General features: G+C 44.8%; 1 protein-coding gene across 4 annotated transcripts in view; it reads right to left on the bottom strand.

Annotated features, from left to right (window-relative positions):
• LOC309553574 (A.superbus venom factor 1-like) overlaps positions 1 to 14,741 on the bottom strand; it is a 1,719,715-nt gene that overhangs the window by 690,454 nt on the left and 1,014,520 nt on the right. The window lies entirely within an intron of this gene.

The raw sequence follows: 14,741 nt of genomic DNA, 5'->3' as shown, positions 1-14,741 counted from the left end.
TGGTTTGCTAGGATCGCGGGTGTCCCAGCAACCAGTGACATCCACGCCCCTTCGCTTCTGACTGCGGCTCTCACTCCCAGCCGTGCCACGAGTTAGGGGCGTGATGTCTCGTGCACGCCCCTCCCCGCCCCCCCTGCTCCTCACTGCGGCTCCCGGCTCTCACTCCCAGCCAGGCCACAAATTGGGGCGTGAGATGTGTGCCCCGCCCCATGCTGTTTGCGGCTCCTGTCTCACACATTGCGGTGTGTCTCGTATTTTCTTCCCCCCACAGCCTCCTGACTCTTGCTCCAAAGGTATGTGGGGCACATTTCAAAAGGGATTGCTGATCAGAATATTTTTAAAAGTGCACACTGTTGGGCATATTTTGTTAAGGGGCACACTGATGGACACATTTTGTTGTGTAACAAATTAGGATGACCATCGCTATGAAGTTTAAATAAATATATAAAATATATAAATGTTATAAAAATAGGTGTAAGATGCCACCAACCGACCCCTGGAGTGCAAGGATAAAATGTGAATAAAATGTGCGTGGAGGCTGGTACAGAAGCTACCTATAAATGTGACTCAGAATCCCAGAGTCATCATATAGAGTGATGTAAAGTGCCAAGTGCCAATAATAAATAGTGAAATAAATAAGCGTATCTCACGGTGCCACCCAACTGATACTCAGTATGTGTGGGTGAAATGTTGTGAGTCAATAAAAGTGCAATGATCAATAATAAAGAGTGCTCAAATATAAAATTATTTATTACGGAAGTTAAAGTGCAAAGTGACAATATGAAGGTAAGTGCACATATACACAAACAAAGAGTAATTCCCAAAATAATTCCTCCAAAATACTGTGTGCAAAGATAAATCACTTTTGGTGATAGAATGGTGGGCTTCAGGTAAGTGCCCAAGATGCCAACAAAAATTAATCCTCAATTTTTTAAACAAAGAGTGAAATGGTGAATCAAAAACAAAACCGTGTTTTTCACCACAGCCTCAGCTTATAAAAGGACGTGTAAGGGAACGGCTACAATCATCATTTCTGATCAGACTATACCAATGAGCAATATATAATGAATAAAACATTGAAAACTTTATTAAATGTAAAAAAGGTAAAAATGTATAATAAATTTTAAAAAAGAAATGAAAAAGAAGAAATGAATAAAAACACCAAGTTTTGACTTAAAGAATTAGGATACATCGGACACTTGGGTGTCACAAAAAAACAATAATATATCATGGTGTGTCCATGTCCAAAAAAAAGGGGGACAGGACCTAGCCATAATACGATTGGGGGAAAGAAGGGTATTCACATAATATAGTATTTACCCAGAAAAAAAGGATGTTGGATGAGAAGGACCATACATCAAGGTGTACCTTATATATACCAATAGATGTGGGGTTTTATTTGTTGTTTATAACCCAATGTGAAACCATCCCATATATAGTAAAAGGAGGGACATGATTCGTATACTTCAAATTCCGGTTCGTATGATTCCAGATTTAGAGGGAAGGCAGGGAGGTTTTTTTTAAAAAAAGGATGCTGGATGAGAAGGCTCTAAAAAAATCTCTAAAACTTAAAAAGTACAGATGAAAAAGTATAATGGATGTACAATTATATATAAAAGTCATAAAAATTTCATAAAATCAAAAACCTCAAAAAAGATGCTGGATGAGAAAGTTCTGGGAATTTCTAATAGAAACTGATAAAAAAAAACATGTAAAACCCAAATAAAAAATTGTATTATAAAAGCAATGCTAAAAAAGGTAAAAAAAAAAGAGGGATTTTTACAGCCCCTTGTGCCCAAAGGAAGACAGATGGGGGAAAAAAGTTGGCGCAATCAGACAGTGTGGGTAGCTGCCGCAGTGTCACCTGTGGGCAGAAAATGGGGGGCGATCCGATGGCTGTACACTGGGATGGCTGCAGGCTTGTAAAGGGTGAAGTAACCCTGTAAGATACCAAGAAGAGAGAGAGAGAGAGAGCCCAGCGCCGATCTGAGTGTAGCACAGCAGTACTTTAATGACACACAAATTACAATGCTACTCACAAGAGGTAGATAAAAGCAGGCATCTAAAATCAATGGGGGGAAGTCTCTGTAGTCACATCCACGGTGGAAGGTCCGGTCAGGCGGGAGCGCTGTGATGAGGGAGGGCAGCCGATGTCCTCATGTGGGAGGCGGGGGACGTGCCGATCCTCTTTGATGTTGATGCAGCGTGGGACCGCCGGTCGGATGGGTGCAACGTCACTCAGGAGACACCAGGGGATCAAACGGCGACGCGTTGCGGAGCTCAGCTCCTTCTTCAGGCCGTGCGGGGGCCATGTTGGTTGTGGTATTTATGCCAGTAGTCCGGGGTAGGCAGTATGGTGGCTCGGGAGGGACAAAAATGGGGAAAAGCAAACCAGCAATGGGATAATATGTTGAACGAAGGGGGGAGGAGGCTAGAGGGCGGAGGAGGGGAGGTGTGGATGTGTGGGAAAGGGGGAGGGGGGGGGGAACAGGGAAATGGATGTTATTGAATTAAAGGCAATAAAGGCAATGTAGGTGTGGCCATACAGAATGAAGCTGTATGGAGAGGAGAATAATGTACATGAAGGGGCCAAATGTTCTTTTGGGTGCACTCGGGTGCGTGTATAGAGCGACTCGAGGGATGGGAGCGCACTTATCTAGGTGTCTGTGAATAAGGATGTTGTTATGATGTGAATGGGTATGTACAGGGTGTCAGGGAATGTTGGGAGTTTTTAACATGATAAGATAGATGGAATCCAAGTGATGTTAGTGAGGTATATGGACCTACGCTTGGAGGCATACATGGGGGGGGGGGGGGGGGGAGGATGGAAAATGTGTGTGCGTGCTAGCATGCATAACTGTGCACGCATGTTGACAGGTTCTAGTTCATGGTCGGAAGTTACGGATGCCAGCCCACAGGCTTGCATGTATGTGTATATAGAAACGCACACTCACAAACATGTACGTGGCGCATTGTGCATACAGATACCGAATTAAAAGTCCAACCACACACGCACAAGCACACACATGGGAATCGTTGTGCCAGTGCGTGGGCGGTTATCGAGCGGGGCATGTACAAAAGAGAGTCGTGCTGGAACTGGGATGTTGGTAAAGAAACTGTATGAAGGGGTTAACTTATATACGGTACTTACTTTGGAGTAGGCTTGGTGTAGGGAAGCATATGTAGGAGGGTTCACAAAGATCTCTGGAAGGCGGAGGGAAGAACCTGGGCAAAAAATGGTCATGTTAGTAGAAGGGTTAATGCTTGGGGAGATGGGCTACAGCAGCACATTGATTTCAATTTCTTCGTTCAGGCCTCCAGGCGAGAGCGTTTCAAGGGAGTAGATCCAGAAGGTTTCCCTCTGGCACAACCGCTTGAAACGCTCTGTCCTGGGCAAGGTGTTCGGAATTGATTCGATTACGCACACCTTGAGTCCAGAGGGAGATTTGTTGTGGGACTCTGCAAAGTGTCTGGGGACACTGTGTTTGTCCTTCCCTTTTTCGACCAGCCTGCGATGCTCGCCGAAACGTTTTCTGAGGGGCCTGATGGTGCGGCCTACATAGAATAGTCCACATGGGCAGGTTAGGCAATAGATTACATATTCTGTGGAGCAGTTGTAAAATTGTTTGATGGGATATGTTTTGCCTTTCACGGTGAACTCAGTCTGGCCGTGTTGGACATGGGCGCAAGTGAGGCACAGAGGTTTCCGGCACTGGTACATCCCTATGAGGGGGATGAGGCAGATGGTGGTGGTGGGGTGGGGAGTGTTGGGTTTGAGTTTACTCGGGGCAATGAGATTTTTGATATTTGAGGATTTTCTGTAGGAGACTTTGGGTACAGGTGGGATGGAGGATTTTAGATGGGGGTCCTCTGATAGGATGGACCAGTGTTTTCGTAAGATCTTTTCCATTTGTTTGTGTTTGGTATGGAATTGTGTGGTAAAACGGAGTGGTTGGGGCAATGAGTTCTTTGATCGTGGTGAGGCCTGGGGAGCACTAGGGTCATATTTGGACAGATAATCTGAGTGAGCTTGTTGGACCAGGGATGCGGGATATCCTTTATCTACGAATTTTTGGGTTAAGAGGGCACTTTGTTCGCGGTAATCCTGTTGTTTTGTGCAATTGCGTTTCAAGCGGCAGAATTGACTCTTTGGGATGTTTGAGATCCACCTGGGATGGTGGCAACTATGGTAATGTAGGAATGAGTTTCCTGCGGTGGGTTTTGTGTAATTTTTGGCTACGATGTTGCCTTCTTCATGATATAGGGTGAGATCTAGAAATGCCAATTGAGCCGAATCACATTCAGAGGTGAAGGATAGATTGAAGGGATTTTGATTGCAATGTTGTACAAACTGTGTGAAGGTGGGAAGTGAGCCGTCCCAGATGACGATAATATCGTCTATGTATCGGCCATAGAATATGATGTGAGGTGTGAAGGGGTTGTTATGCCAGATGTATTGGGCTTCCCAGAGACCCATGGTGAGGTTGGCATAGCTGGGTGCAAAATTGGCGCCCATCGCTGTGCCAGTGACTTGGAGATAGAAGTCTCCGTTAAACTCAAAGTAGTTCCGGGTGCGGCAGAATTCAGTGGCATCTAGGATGAATTGAGCTTGCTGGGGGTGGATCGTAGGGTCTGCAGATAGGAAGTGTGAGACGGCCCTGAGTCCAACTTGATGGGGGATGGAGGTGTACAGGGAATTGACATCCAGGGAAGCCCACATGTAAGTGGGTTCCCAGGAATAGTGGCTGAGGAGGTCGAGTAGGTAGGCTCCGTCTCTGATGTATGAGGGAAGGCTTTGTGCTAATGGTTGTAGGAATAAATCAATGTATTGGGAAAAGGGGCTGGTGATGCTGTCCATGGCGGCTACGATGGGTCGGCCGGGGGGGTTGGTGCTGTTTTTGTGGATTTTGTGTATGTGATAGAAATATGGGGTGGAAAAGAAATCTCTGTTGAAGAATGAGAGTTCATGTTTGTTGATTATTCCCTCTTCCATAGCGTCTCTGGCGAGGGACTGCGCCTCTGCTTGGAACTTAGTGAGGGGGTCCTGTGGGAGGGGGCGGTATGTGGAGGTGTCTGAGAGAAGCCGGATGGCCTCCTGGATGTAGTCGGCCCTGTTTTGGACAACTATGCCTCCACCTTTGTCCGCGGTTTTGATAATGAGGCTATGGCTCTGGGTGAGGTGTTTCAGGGCAAGTTTTTCTGCTTGACTGAGATTGGAAGCTGGAGCATGGGAGGGATTTTTTGATCGTTTGCACATTTTGAGAATGTCCGCGTAAACTACTTGATAGAACGTTTGGAGATACGGACCTTTGGACTGGGTGGGGTTGAATGTGGATTTGGGCCTGAGTGAGGAATGGCAGACTGGGGGGGAAGAGGAGGGGTGGAGGGTAAATGGAATGAGGTCCTCATCATTATGGTGTTCTATGTGTAATTCTTCTAAAATTTGGAGGGCCAGTGCGTCCATAGAGGAGTCAAGATCAGGAGTGGGAGGGGGGGAGGGTTGTGGGTCAGGAGGAGGGCCAAGAGTGGCCTTGGAGGATTGGATGTTGTAATAACGTTTCAGGGTGAGGTTCCGAATGAACCTGTTGAGGTCTTTGAACAGGGTAAATTGGTTTGGTGGGGTGGCCGGGGCAAAGTTAAGGCCTCTGTTGAGTAAGGAGGTTTCTGCAGGGGATAGTGAGTGGGAGGATAGATTATATATTTTTACTGTGTTAGTAGTTTTGCTCTTTTGTTTATGTCTAAGTCTGCCCCCCCGCTTTCCTCTGTGTCTAGTTTTCTTTTGTTTGTTTGAGGAGTCGGTACATGCGGGGGGGTTGATTCTAAAAAATGGTCTGTGGGAGGGCAACTGGCGAGTTCGTTGGTGTGTTGGTCAGGTGGCCTGTTGGGATCATGTGCTGGGGATGGGGGGACCCTGTCCGTGTCAGTGGAAGAGGGCTCGGATGCGGGGGCGGGGACCGTATGGGGAGGTGTGGGTTTTATGTGAGCTCTGGGGGAGCTGCTGTAGCCCGTTTTGGGGTTGGATGTCACCACTGCTGGGTTGGAGGGGATTTTCTGGGGGTTGGTAATGCGGTGTCCTTCTTGGACCCTGGGTTGGGGCAGTGTGGTTCTGGGTCTTCTAATTCTTTTCGGTTTGGGGGTGGGGGCTGTGGGATGTGTGTTTGCTTGCGGGGTCCAAATGAGATTAGGGCATAGAGGGGGTATAGGCGGGGCAGGGGGTGGATGGAGGGGGCGAGGGAGAGGACCCCTTCACACCTCACATCATATTCTATGGCCGATACATAGACGATATTATCGTCATCTGGGACGGCTCACTTCCCACCTTCACACAGTTTGTACAGCATTGCAATCAAAATCCCTTCAATCTATCCTTCACCTCTGAATGTGATTCGGCTCAATTGGCATTTCTAGATCTCACCCTATATCATGAAGAAGGCAACATCGTAGCCAAAAATTACACAAAACCCACCGCAGGAAACTCATTCCTACATTACCATAGTTGCCACCATCCCAGGTGGATCTCAAACATCCCAAAGAGTCAATTCTGCCGCTTGAAACGCAATTGCACAAAACAACAGGATTACCGCGAACAAAGTGCCCTCTTAACCCAAAAATTCGTAGATAAAGGATATCCCGCATCCCTGGTCCAACAAGCTCACTCAGATTATCTGTCCAAATATGACCCTAGTGCTCCCCAGGCCTCACCACGACCAAAGAACTCATTGCCCCAACCACTCCGTTTTACCACACAATTCCATACCAAACACAAACAAATGGAAAAGATCTTACGAAAACACTGGTCCATCCTATCAGAGGACCCCCATCTAAAATCCTCCATCCCACCTGTACCCAAAGTCTCCTACAGAAAATCCTCAAATATCAAAAATCTCATTGCCCCGAGTAAACTCAAACCCAACACTCCCCACCCCACCACCACCATCTGCCTCATCCCCCTCATAGGGATGTACCAGTGCCGGAAACCTCTGTGCCTCACTTGCGCCCATGTCCAACACGGCCAGACTGAGTTCACCGTGAAAGGCAAAACATATCCCATCAAACAATTTTACAACTGCTCCACAGAATATGTAATCTATTGCCTAACCTGCCCATGTGGACTATTCTATGTAGGCCGCACCATCAGGCCCCTCAGAAAACGTTTCGGCGAGCATCGCAGGCTGGTCGAAAAAGGGAAGGACAAACACAGTGTCCCCAGACACTTTGCAGAGTCCCACAACAAATCTCCCTCTGGACTCAAGGTGTGGGTAATCGAATCAATTCCGAACACCTTGCCCAGGACAGAGCGTTTCAAGCGGTTGTGCCAGAGGGAAACCTTCTGGATCTACTCCCTTGAAACGCTCTCGCCTGGAGGCCTGAACGAAGAAATTGAAATCAATGTGCTGCTGTAGCCCATCTCCCCAAGCATTAACCCTTCTACTAACATGACCATTTTTTGCCCAGGTTCTTCCCTCCGCCTTCCAGAGATCTTTGTGAACCCTCCTACATATGCTTCCCTACACCAAGCCTACTCCAAAGTAAGTACCGTATATAAGTTAACCCCTTCATACAGTTTCTTTACCAACATCCCAGTTCCAGCACGACTCTCTTTTGTACATGCCCCGCTCGATAACCGCCCGCGCACTGGCACAACGATTCCCATGTGTGTGCTTGTGCGTGTGTGGTTGGACTTTTAATTCGGTATCTGTATGCACAATGCGCCACGTACATGTTTGTGAGTGTGCGTTTCTATATACACATACATGCAAGCCTGTGGGCTGGCATCCGTAACTTCCGACCATGAACTAGAACCTGTCAACATGCGTGCACAGTTATGCATGCTAGCACGCACACACATTTTCCATCCTTCCCCCCCCCCCCCCCCATGTATGCCTCCAAGCGTAGGTCCATATACCTCACTAACATCACTTGGATTCCATCTATCTTATCATGTTAAAAACTCCCAACATTCCCTGACACCCTGTACATACCCATTCACATCATAACAACATCCTTATTCACAGACACCTAGATAAGTGCGCTCCCATCCCTCGGGTCGCTCTATACACGCACCCGAGTGCACCCAAAAGAACATTTGGCCCCTTCATGTACATTATTCTCCTCTCCATACAGCTTCATTCTGTATGGCCACACCTACATTGCCTTTATTGCCTTTAATTCAATAACATCCATTTCCCTGTTCCCCCCCCCCTCCCCCTTTCCCACACATCCACACCTCCCCTCCTCCGCCCTCTAGCCTCCTCCCCCCTTCGTTCAACATATTATCCCATTGCTGGTTTGCTTTTCCCCATTTTTGTCCCTCCCGAGCCACCATACTGCCTACCCCGGACTACTGGCATAAATACCACAACCAACATGGCCCCCGCACGGCCTGAAGAAGGAGCTGAGCTCCGCAACGTGTCGCCGTTTGATCCCCTGGTGTCTCCTGAGTGACGTTGCACCCATCCGACCGGCGGTCCCACGCTGCATCAACATCAAAGAGGATCGGCACGTCCCCCGCCTCCCACATGAGGACATCAGCTGCCCTCCCTCATCACAGCGCTCCCGCCTGACCGGACCTTCCACCGTGGATGTGACTACAGAGACTTCCCCCCATTGATTTTAGATGCCTGCTTTTATCTACCTCTTGTGAGTAGCATTGTAATTTGTGTGTCATTAAAGTACTGCTGTGCTACACTCAGATCGGCGCTGGGCTCTCTCTCTCTCTCTCTTCTTGCCCAAAGGAAGATCCTACCTTAGAGATAGCAAACAATTGCTAACAGACATACAAAATGTGATAGTCACAGAAGATGATATTCTAGTGACTATAGATGTCAATTCATTGTACACCAACATTGTACAAAGTGATAGATTAGATAGTGTGGAATGGGCATTATGTAAATATACAGATCTGAAGCAAGCACAAGTACACTCTATTCTTGAATGCCTCAAGATGGCCATGAATTCAAATTATTTTTGGTACAAGGGCAATATTATGCGCAGACCAAGGGAGTCGCAATGGGGGCAAAATATGACCCGAGTGTTGCAAACATATTCATGCAAAAATGGGAGGAGGAGCAAGTTCTTAGTGTTGATAGGCCAAATCTGAAATATTATAAGAGGTATATAGACGACATTATTTTAATATGGAGAGGAGACTCAGAAACTCTACAAACATTTTTTGATTAAATTAATGGCAATCGATATGGGATCACTTTTACAGGCAATTGGGACAAACAGAAAGTGTCCTACCTAGATCTGGAATTGTTTAAACAAGATGGCAGACTACTTAGCAAAACCTTTTTTTAAAAAAACCCCATAAAAACGGATATATTCCTGTGAGAAGCTGCCACCACCCACAATGGTTGGGAAACATCCCCAAGGGTCAACTTCTGCGAATCAGGAGAAATTGCAGTAACGCCCGGGATTTTGATATACAAGCGGATATACTTATTCAAAGGTTTATTGAAAAAGGGTACAGGAGGAAAGAATTGGAACACCTCAAGAACATGGTCAAAAGTATGAATAGAGATGATCTCATTAAAGAGAACGAACAGAAAGAAAAAAACAACAGCCATGAATTTGCTTTTATTACAGGTTTCAATCGACAACACAAAGATGTATAAAGAATAATAAGAAAACATTGGCCCATACTCACGGCAGATAGAACATTGAGAATGATTCTCCCCAAAAAAACGTCTTTTATCTACAGTAAAGCACCCACACTAAGAGATAAATTTGTGCATAATGTAGTTAACCCACCAAAAAAGATCACTCTTCCCACTAGCATCAATGGTTTTTTTAGATGCAAAAAATGCTTGCCCTGTAGGACAAATAAAAATCAACCAAGAAAAATAACCAATTTTAAATCAAATACTACGGGGATTGAATACAAAATAAAGGATACTATTACTTGCACCAGCTCATATGTAACATATGTTATAGAATGTCCTTGTCGGGTCCAATACATAGGTAGAACTACTCATCCCTTATACGTAAGAATAAGGGAACATATCAAAAACATTAAAAAGGGCTTTGACAAACATAACCTCTCCAGACACTTTAAAGAAGTACACTCTCAGAACCCTTCAGGATTCATTTTTTATGCAATAGACAAAATCAAGGGGGACTGGAGAGGGAGCAACAAAAAGAGGATGGTTTCGCGTAATGAAACCAAATGGATCTATATGATTAAATCTCTTCGCCCCGATGGGTTGAATGTGGACATTGACTTGAACTGTTTCATCACAGATGTATAACACACACCAGGATTTTTTATTTTTATTTTTAGTTTTAGTTTTATTTTTATCCATTTTTATTTAATTTAAATTTTTATCCCATTATTATTGCTTCCACAAAGCCCTTTAAATCCCTTTTTTGACCTTTTTTAGCATTGCTCTTTTAATACAATTTTTTATTTGGGTTTTACATGTTTTTTTTATCAGTTTCTATTAGAAATTCCCAGAACTTTCTCATCCAGCATCTTTTTTAACCACTTAAGCCCCAGCCCTATTTCGGACACTTTTTGTTTACAAGTTAAAACCAGAATTTTCTCCTAGAAAACTACTTAGAACCCCCAAACATTATATATATATTTTTAGCAAAGACTCTTGAGAATAAAATGTCAGTCATTGCAAAAAATTTTGTCACGCGGTATTTGCGCAGCGATCTTTAAAACGCCATTTTTTTGGAAAAAATTTGAAAAATCACATTTTACTGCATTTAAAAAATACTAAACAGTAAAGTTAGCAAATTTTTTTTGTATATTGTGAAAGATGATGTCACGCCGAGTAAATAGATACCCAACATGTTACGGTTTAAAATTGCGCCCCCCCGTGGGATGGCGTTAAACTACGGTCAATCGAGATCTCAATCTGCGACGCTTTAAATTTATTTAACGGTTACCAGTTTAGAGTTAGAGTGTAGCTCTTTTTTTTTAAATTATTGCCCACGCTCTGGCGATCGCGGCGATACCTCACATGTGGGGTTTGAACAGCGATTTCATTCGCGGCTCGACTTGCGTATACGTTTTTTTTTGTGCGCGAGCTAACGGTGACGGGGCGGCTAATTTTTTTTTTTTTTCCTAGTAATTTTTTATTTTTTTTAAACTTTATTACAGGTTTTTAAAAAAAAAAAAAATCTGATCACTTTTATTGCTGTCAAAAGCAATGTAAACATCCCTTGTGACACCAATATGTAGTGACAGGTACACTTTATGGAGGGATCGAGGGTCTAAAAGACCCTAGACCCCTCCACTACACTTCCCTGTATGCAAAACCGCATTTTTGCATACAGCCGTTTTTCAAATCTGCCGCCTTTTGCAGCACAGTAACCCGGAAGTGACGTCATGGACGCCGCCTCCGAGTTACGTCATCGGAGACCTGATCGATGACGTTTCCGGCATTTATCGGGACTCCATCCAGCTGGCAGACGTGCCGGCTGGGTGCTCGGGGCTCCCGGTGGGACGGGAGCCCCGAGCAAAAGCACGGAAGGCGGCGGGAGGGGGGGGGCGTCCCCTCCCGCCCCCCGGGTAACGATCAAGCGGCTGTAAAGTTCTGGTACCTCTGGTACCCTTTATTCCACTTTCCATAGTGTATGCATCCCACCATTCTCTTTTGGTTAAGGTGCGCATACACCTTTAAGACCTTTATGATGCTGTCATCACTGAGCGCCGTAGAGCGGCTATTTCAACCGCCGGCGTTCTCACTCACATGTTCGTTCAATGTGCCTTGTTGCATACCCGCCTTGAAGCTCATATGCTTACAGACGTACCTCGCTGTCGGACCCTCGCTACTGATCCCTGTATCCCGCTACCGGATCACTCGCTCAAACCGAACCTCTCTACTACTGCTTGCTATTAGTGATAAGTACCCCGCAGGGGAATCCTCCATAACCTTTCTACTAAACTTACACTATCTAGCTCTGCATATTAAGGACTGTTACTATCATCTGCACTATCATTTAGATTGCTAGCTCTTGAGCCTACTAACATCTATCCTTGCACTGGGTTAGTCTCTCCTGTATGTCATCTGCTATCCTACCACCTACTACCATACATGATTGCTAACCTATCTGCATCCTACCTGTTACCATCTCTACTCTCATGAACATTTCTCTCAAGTGCTTGTCACCTATTGTCATTGTTCATACCTGTCTCTTCAGCTCACCACCACTATACTGCTATATACATCTATCACTCCAGGAACATCTTATTGAGTGTGTATATTTGTATGCTGAATCAGACAGACCACAGTGATGAAGTCTTGGGAGTTGGAATTGGTATTTCAACGTATCTCTACATGACTGCTGAGTGGAGTTTTTCTGCAGCTGCAAATCCATCTTGTTTCAAAAAACGCAGGAGCGTTACAGATTGAACGAACCTAAAATGGATTCAGCAGATTTACCCACTCAGGTGACACAACTAAAACAACAAGTAACTGCGTTAATACACGCTCTTACTGAATTAAAAGAAGACAATCAGGCTCTGAAGCAGCAGGTAACCCGTCTATCACAACTTGCCACTGTTCAGCCCCCTGAACCCAAAATAAATCCTCCTCTAGTGTTTACAGGTGATCGCAAAAAATTTTGTGAATTCAAAAACGCATGTCAGTTACTTTTCTTGCTAAAACCTCGTACCTACCTTACTGATCATATCAAAGTCTGTACTATTATTTCATACCTAACGGGTGATCCACGAGCCTGGGCAGACTCTCTCTTTGAGAAAAATGATCAGCTTCTCAACTCCTATGCTTTATTCCTAGCGGAACTCGCTAGTCTATATGATGACCCCAATAGGCAGAGTACTGCCGATATTCAATTGAGGTCCTTGAAACAAGGTAGGAGACCTGTAGAAGACTTTGTAGCAGAGTTCAAAAGATGGACCCTTGATTCAGGGTGGAATGATACATCTCTGAGAACTCAATTTAGACTTGGCCTATCAGAAGCCGTTAAAGACGAGCTCGCCCGAGCGGATTTACCGGACACCCTGGATGCTTTGATACAACTCAGTATCAACATAGACAGGAGGCTACGAGAAAGAAAGGCTGAAAAATTGGGAATGCCACTGTCCAGTCCTTCTCGGATTTCGGCCGTTGACCCTACTCCTATGAAGGTAGGAACCATACGCCCACCTTTATCAACTACTGAAAGAGCCAGGAGACGATCCAGTAATCTCTGCTTGTACTGCGCATCCCCGGATCACATGATAAGCGTCTGTCCCCTTGTCCGCAAAAAAGAGGGTGAGTGTTCACATGTCCTCCTAGGGGGATTGACAACTTCATTTACTAACCCTTATCTTTTTGTTCGTTTGACATTGCAGTGGGACCAGACTAGGATTACCACTAAGGCCATGATCGACACAGGATCTTGCGGAAATTATATCGATATACGTTTTGCTACTTTAAATAAAGTACCTATTATTTCAAAACCTAAGCCTGTCTCTGTGAGTCTTATTAACGGTATTCCGTTATCTTCTGGCCCAATCACTAATCAGACACAAGCACTCCTAGTCACCACTAACGAGTCTCATACGGAGACCACTACCTTCGACCTATTATCTTCGCCCCACTTTCCCATTGTTTTGGGACTTCCCTGGTTACACACACATCAACCAACCATAGATTGGAAGAAACGGACCCTAAACTTCCTCTCTTACTATTGCGAGAGTACGTGTAACCTTCCGTCTTATGGAAAGATCCTGTCTGTGGTGTCAGATGGGATTGCACCACTATGCTATCAGGATCTGTCCAAAGTTTTTCTTGAGAAAAATGCTCAAGTACTGCCTCCCCATAGGGATTATGATTGCACTATTGATCTACTCCCAAATAGTAAATTGCCTTTTGGTCATGTTTATCCTCTTTCGCAGGATGAACTTTCCCATCTCAAGGAATACTTGGATGAGAATTTGACAAAAGGTTTTATTAGACCTTCCACTTCTTCCACAGCTGCAGGACTTTTTTTTGTCCGCAATAAAGATTCAAGTCTCAGGCCTATTATCGACTATAGGCAATTGAACGCCATTACAGTAAAAGATCGCTATCCTTTACCGCTTATCCCTGAACTCATTGAACAAGTGCGTGGAGCTACCTACTTTTCAAAATTGGACTTGAAAGGGGCATACAATCTAATCCGAATCCGTGATGGAGATGAGTGGAAGACAGCATTCAGAACCAGATACGGATTGTTCGAATATCTTGTAATGCCATTTGGGCTATGTAACGCTCCCGCAGCCTTCCAACGATTCATAAACGATATCTTTAGAGACTTACTTGATGTCTGTGTTGTGGTATATCTGGACGATATACTTATTTATTCACGATCCTTGTCTGAACATATAAAACATGTAAGACTTGTGTTATCCAGATTACTCACACACAATCTATATGTGAAACTAAAAAAATGCTTATTTCATAAAGAAGAAGTATTATTCCTAGGATACATCATATCCAAAACAGGAATCAAGATGGATATGAGTAAGATATCCTGTATTCAGGATTGGCCTATACCAACCACCCGCAAAGCACTACAGCGATTCCTTGGATTTTCAAACTTCTATAGAAAGTTCATCAAGAACTTCTCTGCCATTGTGAGACCTCTCACACAACTCACAAGTATTAAGAAACCATTTAAATGGTCAGATGAAGCAAAAGAAGCCTTTCGCTTGTTAAAAACAAGCTTTACCTCGGCTCCCATACTACGCCATCCAGACCCATCCCTCCAATACATTCTGGAAGTAGATGCGTCAAATATGG

Source organism: Pelophylax lessonae, assembly GCF_965119305.1.
Source record: "Pelophylax lessonae genome assembly, chromosome: 4".
In the NCBI taxonomy this organism is placed as follows: Eukaryota; Metazoa; Chordata; class Amphibia; order Anura; family Ranidae; genus Pelophylax; species Pelophylax lessonae.
The sequence above is the reverse complement of the archived record's forward strand: the minus strand, read 5'-3'. Positions and strand labels throughout refer to the sequence as shown.